Here is a 14,152-nt window from a genome sequence, read left to right as displayed (position 1 = left end):
GCTCTATTACTCCAGGGTTGATTTCCTTTTCCTGGAATATTACCTAGTTCATATGGAAAAGCAAAAATACTGCTAAAACAGTTTTAGCTCTATATTAATTTGTAAATACAGGCCAGATAAAAGAGTAACCGAATCAATATTTACTTTCCATTCTATCTGAAAATTATTTCAAAGTCATTCACCCCTAGGCAAGTATGAAAACTGTATCCTTCAATCTGTCTGAATATAGATCTTTACCATAATATTTATTTAATTCCATTTTGCATTCATAACGTATGTTGTCTCTTGGAACATTATATCCTCTGCAAACACATTACACACATAGTAGATACTAAACAAATACTTCATTCACTGGAATGACTGGAAAGCTACAATGTACAAGACCAAGATAAATCAACTGTGTCTCTCTTAAGGACAGGCAGTGTGTCTGCCACATGACCAGCAATAAAACTGGGCTCTCTTCCCCAAGCTTACCAAAGACCATAACAATGGTGCTCTGCAGAGCAGTATAAACACACATCGTGGTTTACAATAGCACCATCTCAACAATAAAAATATGGAACAGTCCTTAATCTCTAAACCTGGGAATGGTAGACGTAACTGTCAAATACCATGAAACACCAAATATAAAAAAAGAACTACCACTCTCAAAAACAATAACTCAACATTACTGATCATCTCACCAGGAAGGACTCAATCAGTATGACTTCAGGATGTTCATTAAATACCATGTCATATATACTTAAGGAATCACACTCCATTTAAAAAAAAAAGAAAATTTAAATAGATCAATACTATAATGAAATAGAAGTCAAAGAGCTATCCTGACTACCCTTCTGAGAATAAATACATAAATAAACCAAGACAGGCCTAGATGGCTTCAGAGGTGAATTCTAAGCAGGTTTAAAGGGACAGTTATGATAATATTTAAACTATTCCACACAAGGTAAAAGAAGGAAAGTTTCTAAATACTTATTTAAACGGTAAGGTATAATATTGATACCAACACCTAACAAAGAAAATACACAAAAAAGAAACTACTTATGACTCTCCCTTCTACATAAATACTTATGTAAATCTAAATCCTAAATTTAAAAATTAGCAAACAGAATTGAGCAGTACATAAAACGATTAACGTGTTATGAGTAAGTGGGACTTATGCTAGGAATATAAGGATTTTGTATTATTTAAACAATTCACCGTAAAACTAGAGTAAAAGCAAAATAGCACATGATCACCTCTATAGGTACTTAAAAGGTATTGAGAAAATACTGTATTTATTCTTTTTCAAAAACTACTTTATGGGGCGCCTGGGTGGCACAGCGGTTAAGCGTCTGCCTTCGGCTCAGGGCATGATCCCGGCGTTATGGGATCGAGCCCCACATCAGGCTCCTCCGCTATGAGCCTTCTTCTTCCTCTCCCACTCCCCCTGCTTGTGTTCCCTCTCTCGCTGGCTGTCTCTCTCTCTGTCGAATAAATAAATAAAATCTTAAAAAAAAACTACTTTATGGAAGTAAATCTTATCTATCATAAAACTGACCTATTTTAAGTGTACAATTAAGTGATGTCTAGCAACTTTACCAAGTGGTACAACATCACCATAAATCAGAACATTATTTTAGAATATTTATATTCATTCTTAATGTAATTGCTCAATAAAAGAATAGTTGGCTATTTCCTTACATAATTACACACGCACATATGAGTGAGAATTTTTTTATTTATTACTAAATCTCAAATGACTAGAAATATTACCAATAGAGTCAAGACAAGACATCACTACCACTATTATTACTTATTATTGTTCAGGAGTTACTATCCAATGACATGGGTAAAGAAAGAAAAGAAGAACCAAAATTGGAAACAAAAAGAATTATCATTGTTCACAAATAATATGATCATTTTCCCAGAAAACCCAAAAATATCAACAGGAAAACTATTTCAAAAAAGGTACAGGGTAGAAAATGAGTATGTTGAAAAATAGCCTTCACACACACACACACACACACACACTAGCAAAATGATACAATGAAGGAAACCTAATTTATTATAATAACAAAAGTAAAACATCTAGAAAATCTTAAGAAATAGGCAGTTTATATGAAGAAAACTCTGAAATGCTACTAAGCAATAAAAAAGAAAAGTTACGATTGAAAAGATATTCCACGATTGTATATAAGAAGGACCACATCAAAAAAGTGTCAATTCTCTCTAAGCTGTATGTGTATAATGGAATGAACGCCCAAGTCAAAAACTATAGTTCTAAGAAATATATTTTTTAATTTGCTGAGGTTACAAGTTGACTTTAAATTTCATATTGCAGAATGACGCAAAAAGAGCAAGGTATCTCTCAAAACAAAAGGTGCTCTGAGGGGCACCAGCTCTCTGAGACATTAACAGACACATCATAAGGCAGTATGATGGGCAGGTGGTAAGGTCAGCGGAACAGATTACAAAGGGGTCAAAGATACATATAGAAATAAAGTGTGTAGTAAAAGTGGCATTTCAAGTCAATAGGGAAAAGAGGTAAGGTCAGTAAACGGTTTGGAAAAACTGGATAGCCATCTGAAACAAAGGATAACCTACTTTGCCCCTTTTATCTCAATAAATTCTAGATGAATTAAATGATTAACTTTATTTTTTTAAGATTTTATTTATTTATCTTGAGAGAGAGCACAGGAGCGGAGTAGGGGAGGAGGAGAGGGAGAAGCAGACTTCCTGATGAGCAGGGAGCCTGACCTGGGGCTCTATCACGGGCCTCGATCCCAGGACAGATTCCCAGGACACTGGGATCACAACCTGAGCTGAAGGCAGATGCTTAACCGCCTGAACCACTAGGTGCCCCTAAATGATTAACTTTAAAAAAGTGAACTCAGCTTTCAGAAAGAACGAATTCTCAACATTTGCTGCAACATGGACGGCACTGGAGGAGATAATGCTAAGTGAAATAAGTCAAGCAGAGAAAGACAATTATCATATGATTTCTCTCATTTATGGAACATTAAGAACTAGGAAGATCGGCAGGGGAAGAAAGGGATAAAGAAAGGGGGGGTAATCAGAAGGGAGAATGAAGCATGAGAGACTATGGACTATGAGAAACAAACTGAGGGCCTCAGAGGGGAGGGGGGTGGGGGAATGGGATAGACCGGTGATGGGTAGTAAGGAGGGCACGTATTGCATGGTGCACTGGGTGTTACACGCAACTAATGAATCATTGAACTTTACATCAGAAACCAGGGATGTACTGTATGGTGACTAACATAATATAATAAAAAAAAATTAAAAAAAAAAAAAAGTGAAGCCATAACAGCACTGGGACAACACGTGGGAAGTTTGTTTTTATGATCTTAGAATGGAAAATGTCTTCCTATGAATGGCATAATGCAAGATTGATAAATTCAATGCGATAAAACAAAATTTATAGCATTCTAAAACAAACAAAACTCCACCAAAAACATACATGACAATCAAGGAATGGGGGGCAGGTGGGAAGACCTATAATTCATAAACCCAGTAGGCTAATTTTTTATATATAGACAGAGCTTTTACAGTCAGTGATAATGTCTGAAACCCAGAAAAAAAAAAAAAAGGACAGAAGGAAGGAAGGAAGGAAGGAAGGTGGGAGGGAATGGAGGAAGGGAGGGAGGAAGGAAGAAAAAAGAACAGATGGCTCACAGAAAAGGAAATACAAATGGCTCTTAAGCATATGACAAAATGATCAACCTCACTCACATTAGAGCAAAGCAAATCACAGCTACATGGGATAATATTTTTCACCCATTAGACTAGTAAGTATCAAAAAATTTGATGAACACATTATAATGTAAATGAAGAACATACTAGCAATATCAATCAAAATTACAAATGTATATTACTTCACTCAACCTAGAAATCTTTCTCATCTACAGATAAACTCGTGTGCAAATGACATTTTTTTAACGGGGTTTGAAAAAGCAAAAGATAGAGAGCAAGTTAAATATCGGTGGAGGTCTGGTTATATATTAACACATTATTAATAAAGATAAATAAAACTAAAATTAAACCGATAAACAAATATTAGCATAATACTACTGTTTCATGTGGTGGAATGTAATATTAAACACTGTACTTCACAATGCAGCGTGGGTCTGCAGTCATTAAGATGAACGAAGCAGCTTTACATGCGCTGATCTCGTATGATCTCCCAGACATATTATAAATTTTTGTAGAAGCCTGGCATAGAACAGTGTATATAGTATTTGTGTTTTTAAATGAATATTTACATAGTTGTAAATAGATATATAAGTATAAATAGATTATCCCTGGAAGCTGCAAAAGAAACTGGTAGAAGTAGTTGTTTCTGGAGGAAAGGGTTTCTTGCAGAGAGGACAGGCGTCGGGAGGGAGACCCCCCCACCATAAACCCTGCTGTACCTTTAGAAATGTGAATGCATTGCTTATTTGATTTTGCATCAAAATATCCAAGAAATAGATTCACAATATATATATATATACACACACACATATATATATATATGTACAAGTGTTATCTATATTGTATAAAAACACATGTGTACATATATGCACAGATACACACACACACACACATATCCTCTACATACAGAATTTTGTTTCATTTTAAAAGAGAGTTAAGAAGCCTGAGCAAACTGTGAAGTCCCATGTTCTTTAATTAAGGGAAATACAGAGGCACCTTCTTTTCATGAATGCTTAGGATCTCAACAGAAAAAAATTCCACAAGTCTCTTGCATTCTTTTTTCCTGAAACTCTTTACTAGACATGGCAATCCTCCTGGGCTACGATGCTGGAAATCTGCCAGAAAACTTTTATGTGCTGCTTCCTTCAGGCTCAACTCAAAGAAAAATTCTACTGAAGTTTCACTGTACATTCATAACGTTACCTTTCCAGAGAACTGCTAGAATGATACCATCAAGTTGAATGTTTTGATAACTACTTTAAATAATAATGTTTTTATTAGTTTCAGCGTCACTAATGCTTTTTTTTAAAAAAAAAGTATATAGGGTTTGTTTGTTTGTTTAGAAATGCTGTCATATAACTACAAACTTTTTAAAAGATCATGGGATATCAAATCAATAATAGAAACAGCTCCAATCAGAGAGCAGACCAGTTCTAAATCTACAACCACCTGAGATGTTTGGGAAAGTTTATTCCCCAGGTCTCTGTTTCTGAACAGGTAAAATTAGCGTATATGCAACTGGATGAATTCTAACACTCTTTTCAGATCTAAGATTTCTATGAATAAAAAGTATTCAGAATTCAAGTATTTTCTGTCAAAAGTATTCAGAATCCAAGTGATTTTGTTTCCTCATGATAATCAATAGCAGCAGTTGAACATCACAAAAAGTTATAAAGTACAAACCCACATATAATAAATACTAGCACATATTTTTAACAAATTATTCCTTTTATTATAAAATCTATATTCTTATCAGATAACCTAATTTTTAAAAGTGCTCTGTTTTCAAACTTGGGGACAATGATGCAAGGGTAGGAGAAATAAATTACATAATAGCTTATAAATTAGGCTAATATTTAATTCTGGGCTAAACACGAATAGCATCATTACTAACAGTTGGCTTTACAATGCTAGAATAATGTTTTAATTGATGTATGTGTCTGTTCTCTTCCTTACTACTCACAATACAGATGTTTTATGTTCTCACCCCTTTCTAGGGTCTCCCTCCCCAATCTCCAGATTAGAGGGGGAGCTTTCGCACTTTTCCTTCTCTGTAATTTTCCCCGACAGTCCAACTTTGCATCCCAGAAGCAGGAGCTGCGGGAAGGGCTGCTTAGCGCTTCAAAAGACATGGTGTTAGTCCTGCCTGCTGAGAGAAGCGGAAGCACGCATGGTAACCTAAATTGCCCTCATTGTAAACTGTATCTCATATCTCCCCTTTAATCCTTGTTTGTTTGTTTTAATTTAGAGAGAGAGAAAGAGGAAGACAGTGGGGGGAGGGGAAGGACAGTGGGAGGGGAGAGAGACAGAATCCCAAGCAGGCTTCATGGTCCACTTGGAGCCTGACACGGGGCTCCATCTCACGACCCAAGCTGAAATCAAGAGCTGGGGATGCTTAACCAACGGAGCCACCCAGGTGTCCCTTTAATCCTTGCTTTTAACTGTGTTATTTTCTATGTATTTTTTCAGGAACCCTTTTTCTGAAAGGACTCAGGCTATTCAATATAAACGAAGTTACAAGGTGTAAGCAAAGGGCATCCGCCAAGCCTGAGCCTACACTGCTAGCCGCGTGAACAGAAACTCCACGTCCGACTGTGAGTGAGAATTTACCCATGAGTGTGCTTCCTACCATCCTGCATTCATGTTCCAGCTTCCACATGAAAAAGGAAGAAATTTATTACAAAATCTGCACACAGCTCAAACCCTTTCAATGCCTAAATAAAATAAAAACAGTTGCCTAAACCAGCACTGTTCAAGTTAAAATAAAGCTGAAAAGCAGGCCAAAAAAAAAAAAAAGCTCTCCTTTCTTATTTAAGTTCATTACCCATATGATAAATTATTGACTTATTTATCAACATACACTCAGGACATGGCTTCTGGAGAAATGAAAAGCACATAGGCTTACTTTTAAGGAGTTTATCATTTGAAAAGTGAGATGAAGCAAACCCAGAAAAGACAATAAGGTAAGACGTTCTACTTGTGCTGAAAAGGGAAAAGGTACATACAAAGAGCTAAAGGCCAGGTGGGTAAACCGCATTACCATCCGTTAGGCACGTCCATTGTGCCACACACTGTACCTGGAGTTTTATATCTGGTACCTCATTTAAACCACCCCAAGGAGCTCTACTCCCACCATCTGAAGAAATGAGGCTCAGAGAGCCCAAGTGGCTTGCCCAGAGCCACAGAGATAAGCAGTTATACTCACACCTAAGGATGTCTAACTCTAGGGCCTGACTGAGTTCCCTGCGTGAGACCACTCTTTCTCCACGGAACAATGCCAGCAAGACCATGATGTGTCCCTCAGCGAGGTTATTAGGAAGATACGGCAATTAATCTTCACTGCATTTGTATTTGTCCAAAGTGCAATCAAAAGAAAAGCAGCGTGTTCTATGCACAGACCCAGAGGGGAAGACGGTTATAAACATGATGTTCAAAAAATAAAGTACTGAAAACAATATGTCAGCTAATGGGCTAAATTCTGGAAACAGCTACAGGAAACTTGGTAAGTAGAAATCCTGGCCTCACCCATTAATTACGCTAACCCCACGTAAGCACTCTGTTCACTGAAGAGGATAGAACGGGTTTTCAAAGACATGACTTACTTCTCCTCCGTGTCTCTAAGTATCGTTGAATTCTCAATGAACTTTATTATTGGAAGACAGAAAAAGGGGGCAAAAACCAGGCACATGTGCTTTCCTCAGGCTAATGCAGAAATCACCTTGTATCTTTGAGCGTCCACAAGCACCACGGGAAACATGTCCAGAAGGGCTGAAGTCAGTCTGGATTACGATGTTTTGACTTTGATGACCCAGAGCAGGTAATCCAATTATAAATACTGGGGGATGAAGGGGGGAATGACACACAAGTTTGTTCAAACTCTTTCCTGTTAGTGGAAAACAAAGAAATAAAACAAGGTCTGATCCTTCTTGAAGAAGGAGGAGGGAGGAGAGGGGAAAGAAGGAGGAGGGAGGGAGGACAGGGAAGAGGAGGAGGAGGAATAGCAACAGAAGGAAGAAATCTAGGCCTTAGCCGTAATTAAATAAGTAAGAGGACAGTCGGTTCACAGTGCGCACACAGATGTGAGTGTCCTTAACTTGGCCTTGGAAAGGGCAGAGCCATGCCAGAGGCCTGGCCATCCCACGGACTACTACAGACAGACCAACGTGGGGGCAATGAAGGTTCTCCAACCCAGGAAGACAAAAAGAACAAGTACTCATAGACAACAGGCAAGTGTTAAGAAGGCAAATAGAATCTTTGTCTTGCAATACAACCAAAACCAGTCAGGCAAATGGGTCAGGAGCTGTGAAATGACCCAGTAAGGTCTGAGTGACAGGTAAGTAAGCTTTTAAAGGTAGAGATAAATATAGATGAGGAATGTGTGTTAATTTTTATTGTTCACTGTTCTAATTCTGTTATAAAGATACAGAGGTACTTCTATAGTAGTAGAGCTCACGGGCTGGCTATTTTCCTAAATAAAACATTGCCTAGTGTTTCTCAGCCTTGTTGGTACGCTGGAATCACTTAGAAAGTTTTTTAAACCCTCAAGCCTGAGGCCCATGGCCATAAATTTTAGGATGTGGCTCTGGCATCAGGATTGCTTGGTTGTCCAGTTGCTTCCCTCTCTTCTGGGGAAATGCAGTTGAGTAGAGATGATCCAACCCCTCAGGTTCCCTGCCTAAACCAAGCCTGCCCAACAGGTGGCGCTATCCTAGGGGCAGACAAGGGGCCCCAGGAGGAGCCTGATTTGGAGAGCCCACTGGTACCTTTACCATGAATCCTAATTTGGGAAAGCAAACCTGAGCTGATCCACCATTAACTGTTAGTCACTGAGATTATTATTCTAAATTCCTCCTCAACTAGTTTTTGATACAATCCGACCTGAAAGGGAGTTTTATGTATTATGAATTGGCTATCATAATAGAAATTCAGGGTTTTTTTCCTCATTGATTTCTCACCGTAACTTAGTGAGGCAGGTGCTGTCTTAGCTCTCAGTTACGAGTGGACCCTAAGGCCCAGAGAGGTTAGGTAACTTGCCTGAGGATACAGAACTAGTTAAGTGACAGAAGCAAGAAGGAAACCAGTAGACATGACACTTGGAAAGCTCCGCACTATTTTTTATTCTGCCTCATAGGACTGCAATATAGGGAAAGTCAGTTGTTTATACGGGTAACTCTTGCTTAAAAAAAAAAAAAAAAAAAAGATCCATTTCAGATGCCCGACCAGGAGACATTCCCTGACCCCAGAGCCCTGTACTAACAGAAGTGACCTTTGACCAGGCGCTAAATATTTTCTCCAAAAGAAGAGCCTGTGTCACGGGCGCCGCGTCTCCCACCCCGAGCTGGACGCTGTCCCACTCTTGGCTGCGAACCCACCCTGGGGGCTAGCCCTGCACTGCAGGGGAGTGGAGTGGGGAGCACCGCCTCTCTGTGCAAACACAGCCGGGCAGCAAACCGGAACCCCCGGAACCACGTCCTCCCCACGTCCGCTTCTTAATCGAAGCATCGACATGAAAGCTGCACAGCCAGAAATAAAACAATACGTTTTGCCGCGGCCAAAACAAGCTTTGCAGATCCCTAAAATAAAGTAGCCAGATGAATAAAAAGAAGCAGGCGAGGGTGGAAAAACAGTCGATGGAATCTGGTGTGCGGTCAGCACCATCAGCAGCGCGCTGTTGTTTTTATGTGAAAAAGGAAAGTGGTGCCTCAGGAGGAACTGGATGAGGCCAGCAGCCCGGCAGCGACATCCTGAGCCACGAGCCACAGCGGCCGTGAGGCAGAAGCGCAGACAGACCCGTGCAGCCGCCAACCGCATCGGCAATACCTTGCCCTCCGCTCAGAAGAGAAGGCCTCATCTGGGAAGTTACAGTCGTGCCCAGCTCCGGCTAGACCAAAGGATATATTTTTCAAGCTGAACGATATAAACATGTTATCTGAAAGTTTAATTTTAGATTAGCACTAAGCATGATGTTTCAATAAAATTGGGTCAAATGGGTAGGCTTCACATAGAAATCTAAACTCCTGACCCACCAACTAGAGCTTGGGACCTATGATTTTCCTAATACGGAGGACTGGACGCACTGTGCCTGGCCATCTCCACCCCCTTGCTTGGTGACGTCACTCCTGGGACCACCGTGCAGGGACAGTCCTTAAGCGGAAGCATGGTCTGGAAACACCTGCCCTCTCTGGACAGTCCATATCCCCTCGCACCTAGGCACGCAGGGGTCTCTTTAGAAGAATCTCAGCTACATCTTTCTGTGCCTTCTGAGCTTCCTCCCCATGCTCCACAATGCCCCTGGCATCTGACTGCCCCTCACTTCAACTTTTCTCTTGGTACAGACAGCCTAGCCAGCTCCATGACTCAGCACCCATGGGGGTGCTCCCGGGCACCTGCACGTTTGGAAATGCACTGGAGTAAGGGTGTGCTGCCCTAGGCAGTGAGGCAGAGCCCCTGGGCTGACTCATCCTGACTCTGGAGATGAAGCCACCCGATGCTTCCAGGATTAAATGGACAGAAATAATAAGCGGGTTCATGAAAGTTTCAAGACGGTCAAAATCTCAGGCTACATCTCTAACAGATCAACAAAATTCTTATCAAACAGTAGAGATGAGTTAAATAATTCCTCAGTATGAGCCATGAGTCTTCCCTGAACACCTATTTAAAGTTTCAACATCTATCTTAACCTCACTCTATTCTACATTTTCTTCTTAGCCCTTAAATAACTGCATCACAAAACATACCATTTATTCATGTATTATGGTTATTAATTTTCTCTTTCTCCCTACTAGAATGTAAGTCCCGTGAAGGTTGGGATTTTACTTGGTTCACTGGTATACGTTAAGGGCTTAATAAATATTTGTTGAATGAATGGAGTAGAAACGCAGGTTCTTAGGTCAGACAGCTTGAGTTCAAATCCTGGTCCCACCACTCTGCTGCGTGGACTTGGAAATAATGATTTAATTTCTCTATGCCTCAGTTTCCTCACCTGTAACATGAGGATAATAACAGTCCTGGCCCCACTGAATTACTGGAAGGATTACATGAAATGATTGATACCTTTAAAGTCCTTAGAGCAGTGCCTGGCACAGAGTGAAGCCCTCTAAGAATAGTCTCTATCGTTAGGCTAGCTAACCCTGGGTTCTGAGTATTTCTAGCAAGAAATAATACTGCCTGGGCTGGAAAGGAGCTGAAAACCTAACTGACAAGCTCATGAAGTACACCATAGGCATGAATGCCTCAGGATAACAGCAAATCGTAGATAAAAGAAAAAAAAAATCATGTATTTTGAGTGAAAAATTTATAAGTTGGTTCGAAGGTTTCCCTTTCCAAGGTTGCAGGAGGAAATAAGAAACAGAAATTAATTTTGGTAAATGCCAAAAAGCATCTAGTGACAGATTAGACTCTTGGTGCGGTGATTTTATTAGCGGATGATTCCCATTAAGCCCACAAAGTACCAAAGAGGTAATTACATGTACGTGGCCTTTTACTAACAAATGCATTACTGAAATGTTGACAGCAAAAACTGATTTCTTTATTGTGCCTCTCCTATCCAAAGCACAGACAAAAAAAAAAAAAAATCAGATTATAGATTTTTAAAAGACCAGCACATATATGGGCGGGAGTGGAGGAGGGCAATGGATTTCCTGCCCCAAAGTATAATCATTTCACTTAAAGAACCTCTAAAAGAGGCTTTCTACTCTTAAACACAATTCTAACAAATGCTATTATTAACTGTTCCAGCCCCACAGCATTTTAGAAACAACAAGCACGTAAGGAAAAGAGAAACAGCCGTAAGAAAGTACACTTCTTGCAAGGAACAGTAACGAACAGTGAAATCGACCTACATGTTAAATTTTAAGTATTTTTAATTAAAAACTTTAAGATGCAATGCCAGGACCCCCCTAAACACTACAGCACAATGCGGCTGTGACACAAGAACATACTAACAACTCCCAATGATCCAGCGATAGTCCATCTATTCGAGGATTAAACTAGGTTTAAAATGTTCTGTTGAAGACAGGAGGGAAGTGTGTAAGTAATTCTTTTAACGTTCTCCCATAAAGTCACTCAAAACAAAAACATTTTAGGTGGTGACAGCCTCTCTGTGTCATGACCCATCGCCTGGCGACTCTGCGGAGCTAAGGCTTCACGGCACCACGAATCATTTCCCATTTGCTTAAAGGCAACTTTGGGCTCAGAGACGTAATCAAAACAGCCCATCGACCGTAATCATCTTTAAAATGGGACATACTAATTTGAAGGGGAAATACTAATTTTCTTATAAAACATGAATGCTTTAAGCAGCCTAATTTGCAACATTCAAAAGGTGGGACCAGCCCAAATGTTCACCAAGGGATGAATAGAGAAGCAAAATAGGGTGTATACACACAGGGCAATAGTATTCGGCCTTAAAAAGGAAGGAAGTTCGGACACGTGCTACAATGTGGATGAAACTTGAGGACATTTTGCTAAGTGAAATAAACCAGCCACAGAAAAGACAAATACCGTATGGTCGCACTCGTAGGAGGGGCTTCACGTGGTGAAACTCATAGAGACAGAAAGTAGGACGGTGGCCAGCTGGGAGGCGGAAGGAAGAGCTACGTGTAGAAGCTACACAGATAGAAAGAGTCCAGTGGATGGATGGCGGTGACGGTTGCACAGCCACGTAAGCGCACCGAACGACACACTGAAACACGGTTAACGTGGTAAATGTTATGCTGTATGCTATTTTTATCACAGTTAGAAAGAAATGAATTTTTTTCCAAAATGGTCACAAAAGACAAACATTATCCTGGAACATAAAATTCCCCAGAATGCTAGAAATGACTAACCCTATAGGGGCTGGAAGCCTGAGAGAAGGGGGCAGCTCTGGAGAATGACACAGGGACAGTGTCATGAACGGTGTCATGCCACTCTGTGACCAAGGACCACGTAACAGTTTTCTCTAGCTCCATCCATGCATCTGTAGATATGCACCCCCACTTGCCAGGGTGCCAAGCATATGTGCTCGACACAGTTGTCCTCCTCAGTGTTGGGGAGAAAAAGTGATGATGAGTACGAAGCAGCAGCACCTGGAACTCAACAAAAGACGATTAAGAAGGAAAATATAACTAGGACAGCTCCTGCTCTAACAGTCTCACAGCACAGAAAGGAAGAGCCCTGCCTTTCACAGTAGTGAGGTGTGAGAACAGGCACCACAGGAACAGGGGTCCCTGGGGGTGCAGAGAAGCCCAAATGAGACACTGCATGGGACTCTGCTGGGAACAGGGCTCCTGAGCCCCAAGGCAGGGAACAGGGAGAGTAGGGGGTCGGCAGCTGCTCAGGTGCTGTGAAGAGAGGGCAAAGACTCCAGGTTCTCTGGGCTGCAGGAGGGACAGCTTTTCCTGTGTGACTCCTGAGCTCAAAGGCCTCTTCACTAAAGCACGTGGTCAGTATTTAAAATATAACAAACAGTTTGTTGCCTGACCAGTCACTTAGCAGCCAGTTCCTGGGTAGTCTGTGTCTCACCCTAACTTCAGGAAAACTAGTTGCTAGTCAATAAGGGGTCTCGCAAGTACTGCAAGAGGAGTCATCTGGGGGAGGCAAAGGAAGTGAGTCCCAACGGCTCTAAGGAGCATGGACTTCGCGCATGCCCAAACTCACATTAGTGTGCTGGAGTCGGAGTCAGGGAGGGGACTCCATGTACGCAGGCGGGGGAGAAGAGAGAGGAGCAAACTCGGAACTCTATGGTCCCAGACTTGCCCGAGTTTTATTATCATTCCAGGCTCACTATCAAGAATGAAACAATGTGCTGTTGTGAGTTGATGATTACATAAATACTGAAACTCTCAACCATAAAAGAAATGTTATTTGCTGGAAAGAAAGCCCTTTCTCCTAAAAATGACCAATCCATAAAGTTTTTCGAGGATTTTTACCTTTGTTGGAAGCTTTTGAAATCAAATATACTGTGAAATAGTCTATTTAATTTTAGTTCACCATAACCATCAGATTCTTTTATTATGTTCTTCAAAAATAGCAATAAAACCATTAAGAAAAGTGAATACTACCCCCAAAGATAAAGAGGATGGAGTGCTTTTGTAGTTTACATAGCACTTTCACATGTATTATTGATTTGGTCTCACTTATTAAAAAGAGCCTTTTAGGGGCGCCTGGGTGGCTCAGTCAAACATCTGACTCTTGATTTCCGCTCAGATCATGATCTCAGGGTTGTGAGATCGAGTCCCAAGTCAGGCTCCACGCTGGGTGTGAAGCCTGCTTAAGATTCTCTCTCTCTGACCCTCTCTCCCCCCCAAAAAGGAGCCCTTTAGAGGCAAATCAAATATTACCATTTTTTTCTACAATTTGGTAAATAATCTCAGGCATGAGGCCATGTAAGATCTTTCATTATCACAGATAAGATTACTGACCCTCCTGGAGACTTTCTAACTGGCCTGGAAATGTGTTGGTACATTTTAAGAGAGTT

General features: G+C 40.6%; 1 protein-coding gene across 3 annotated transcripts in view; it reads right to left on the bottom strand.

The window, feature by feature from the left end:
• Positions 1-14,152, bottom strand: part of LRCH1 (leucine rich repeats and calponin homology domain containing 1) — a 191,931-nt gene that overhangs the window by 99,790 nt on the left and 77,989 nt on the right. The window lies entirely within an intron of this gene.

This window comes from Ursus arctos, unplaced genomic scaffold (genome assembly GCF_023065955.2).
Source record: "Ursus arctos isolate Adak ecotype North America unplaced genomic scaffold, UrsArc2.0 scaffold_10, whole genome shotgun sequence".
Classification (NCBI taxonomy): Eukaryota; Metazoa; Chordata; class Mammalia; order Carnivora; family Ursidae; genus Ursus; species Ursus arctos.
This window is presented reverse-complemented; position numbering and strand designations above follow the sequence as displayed.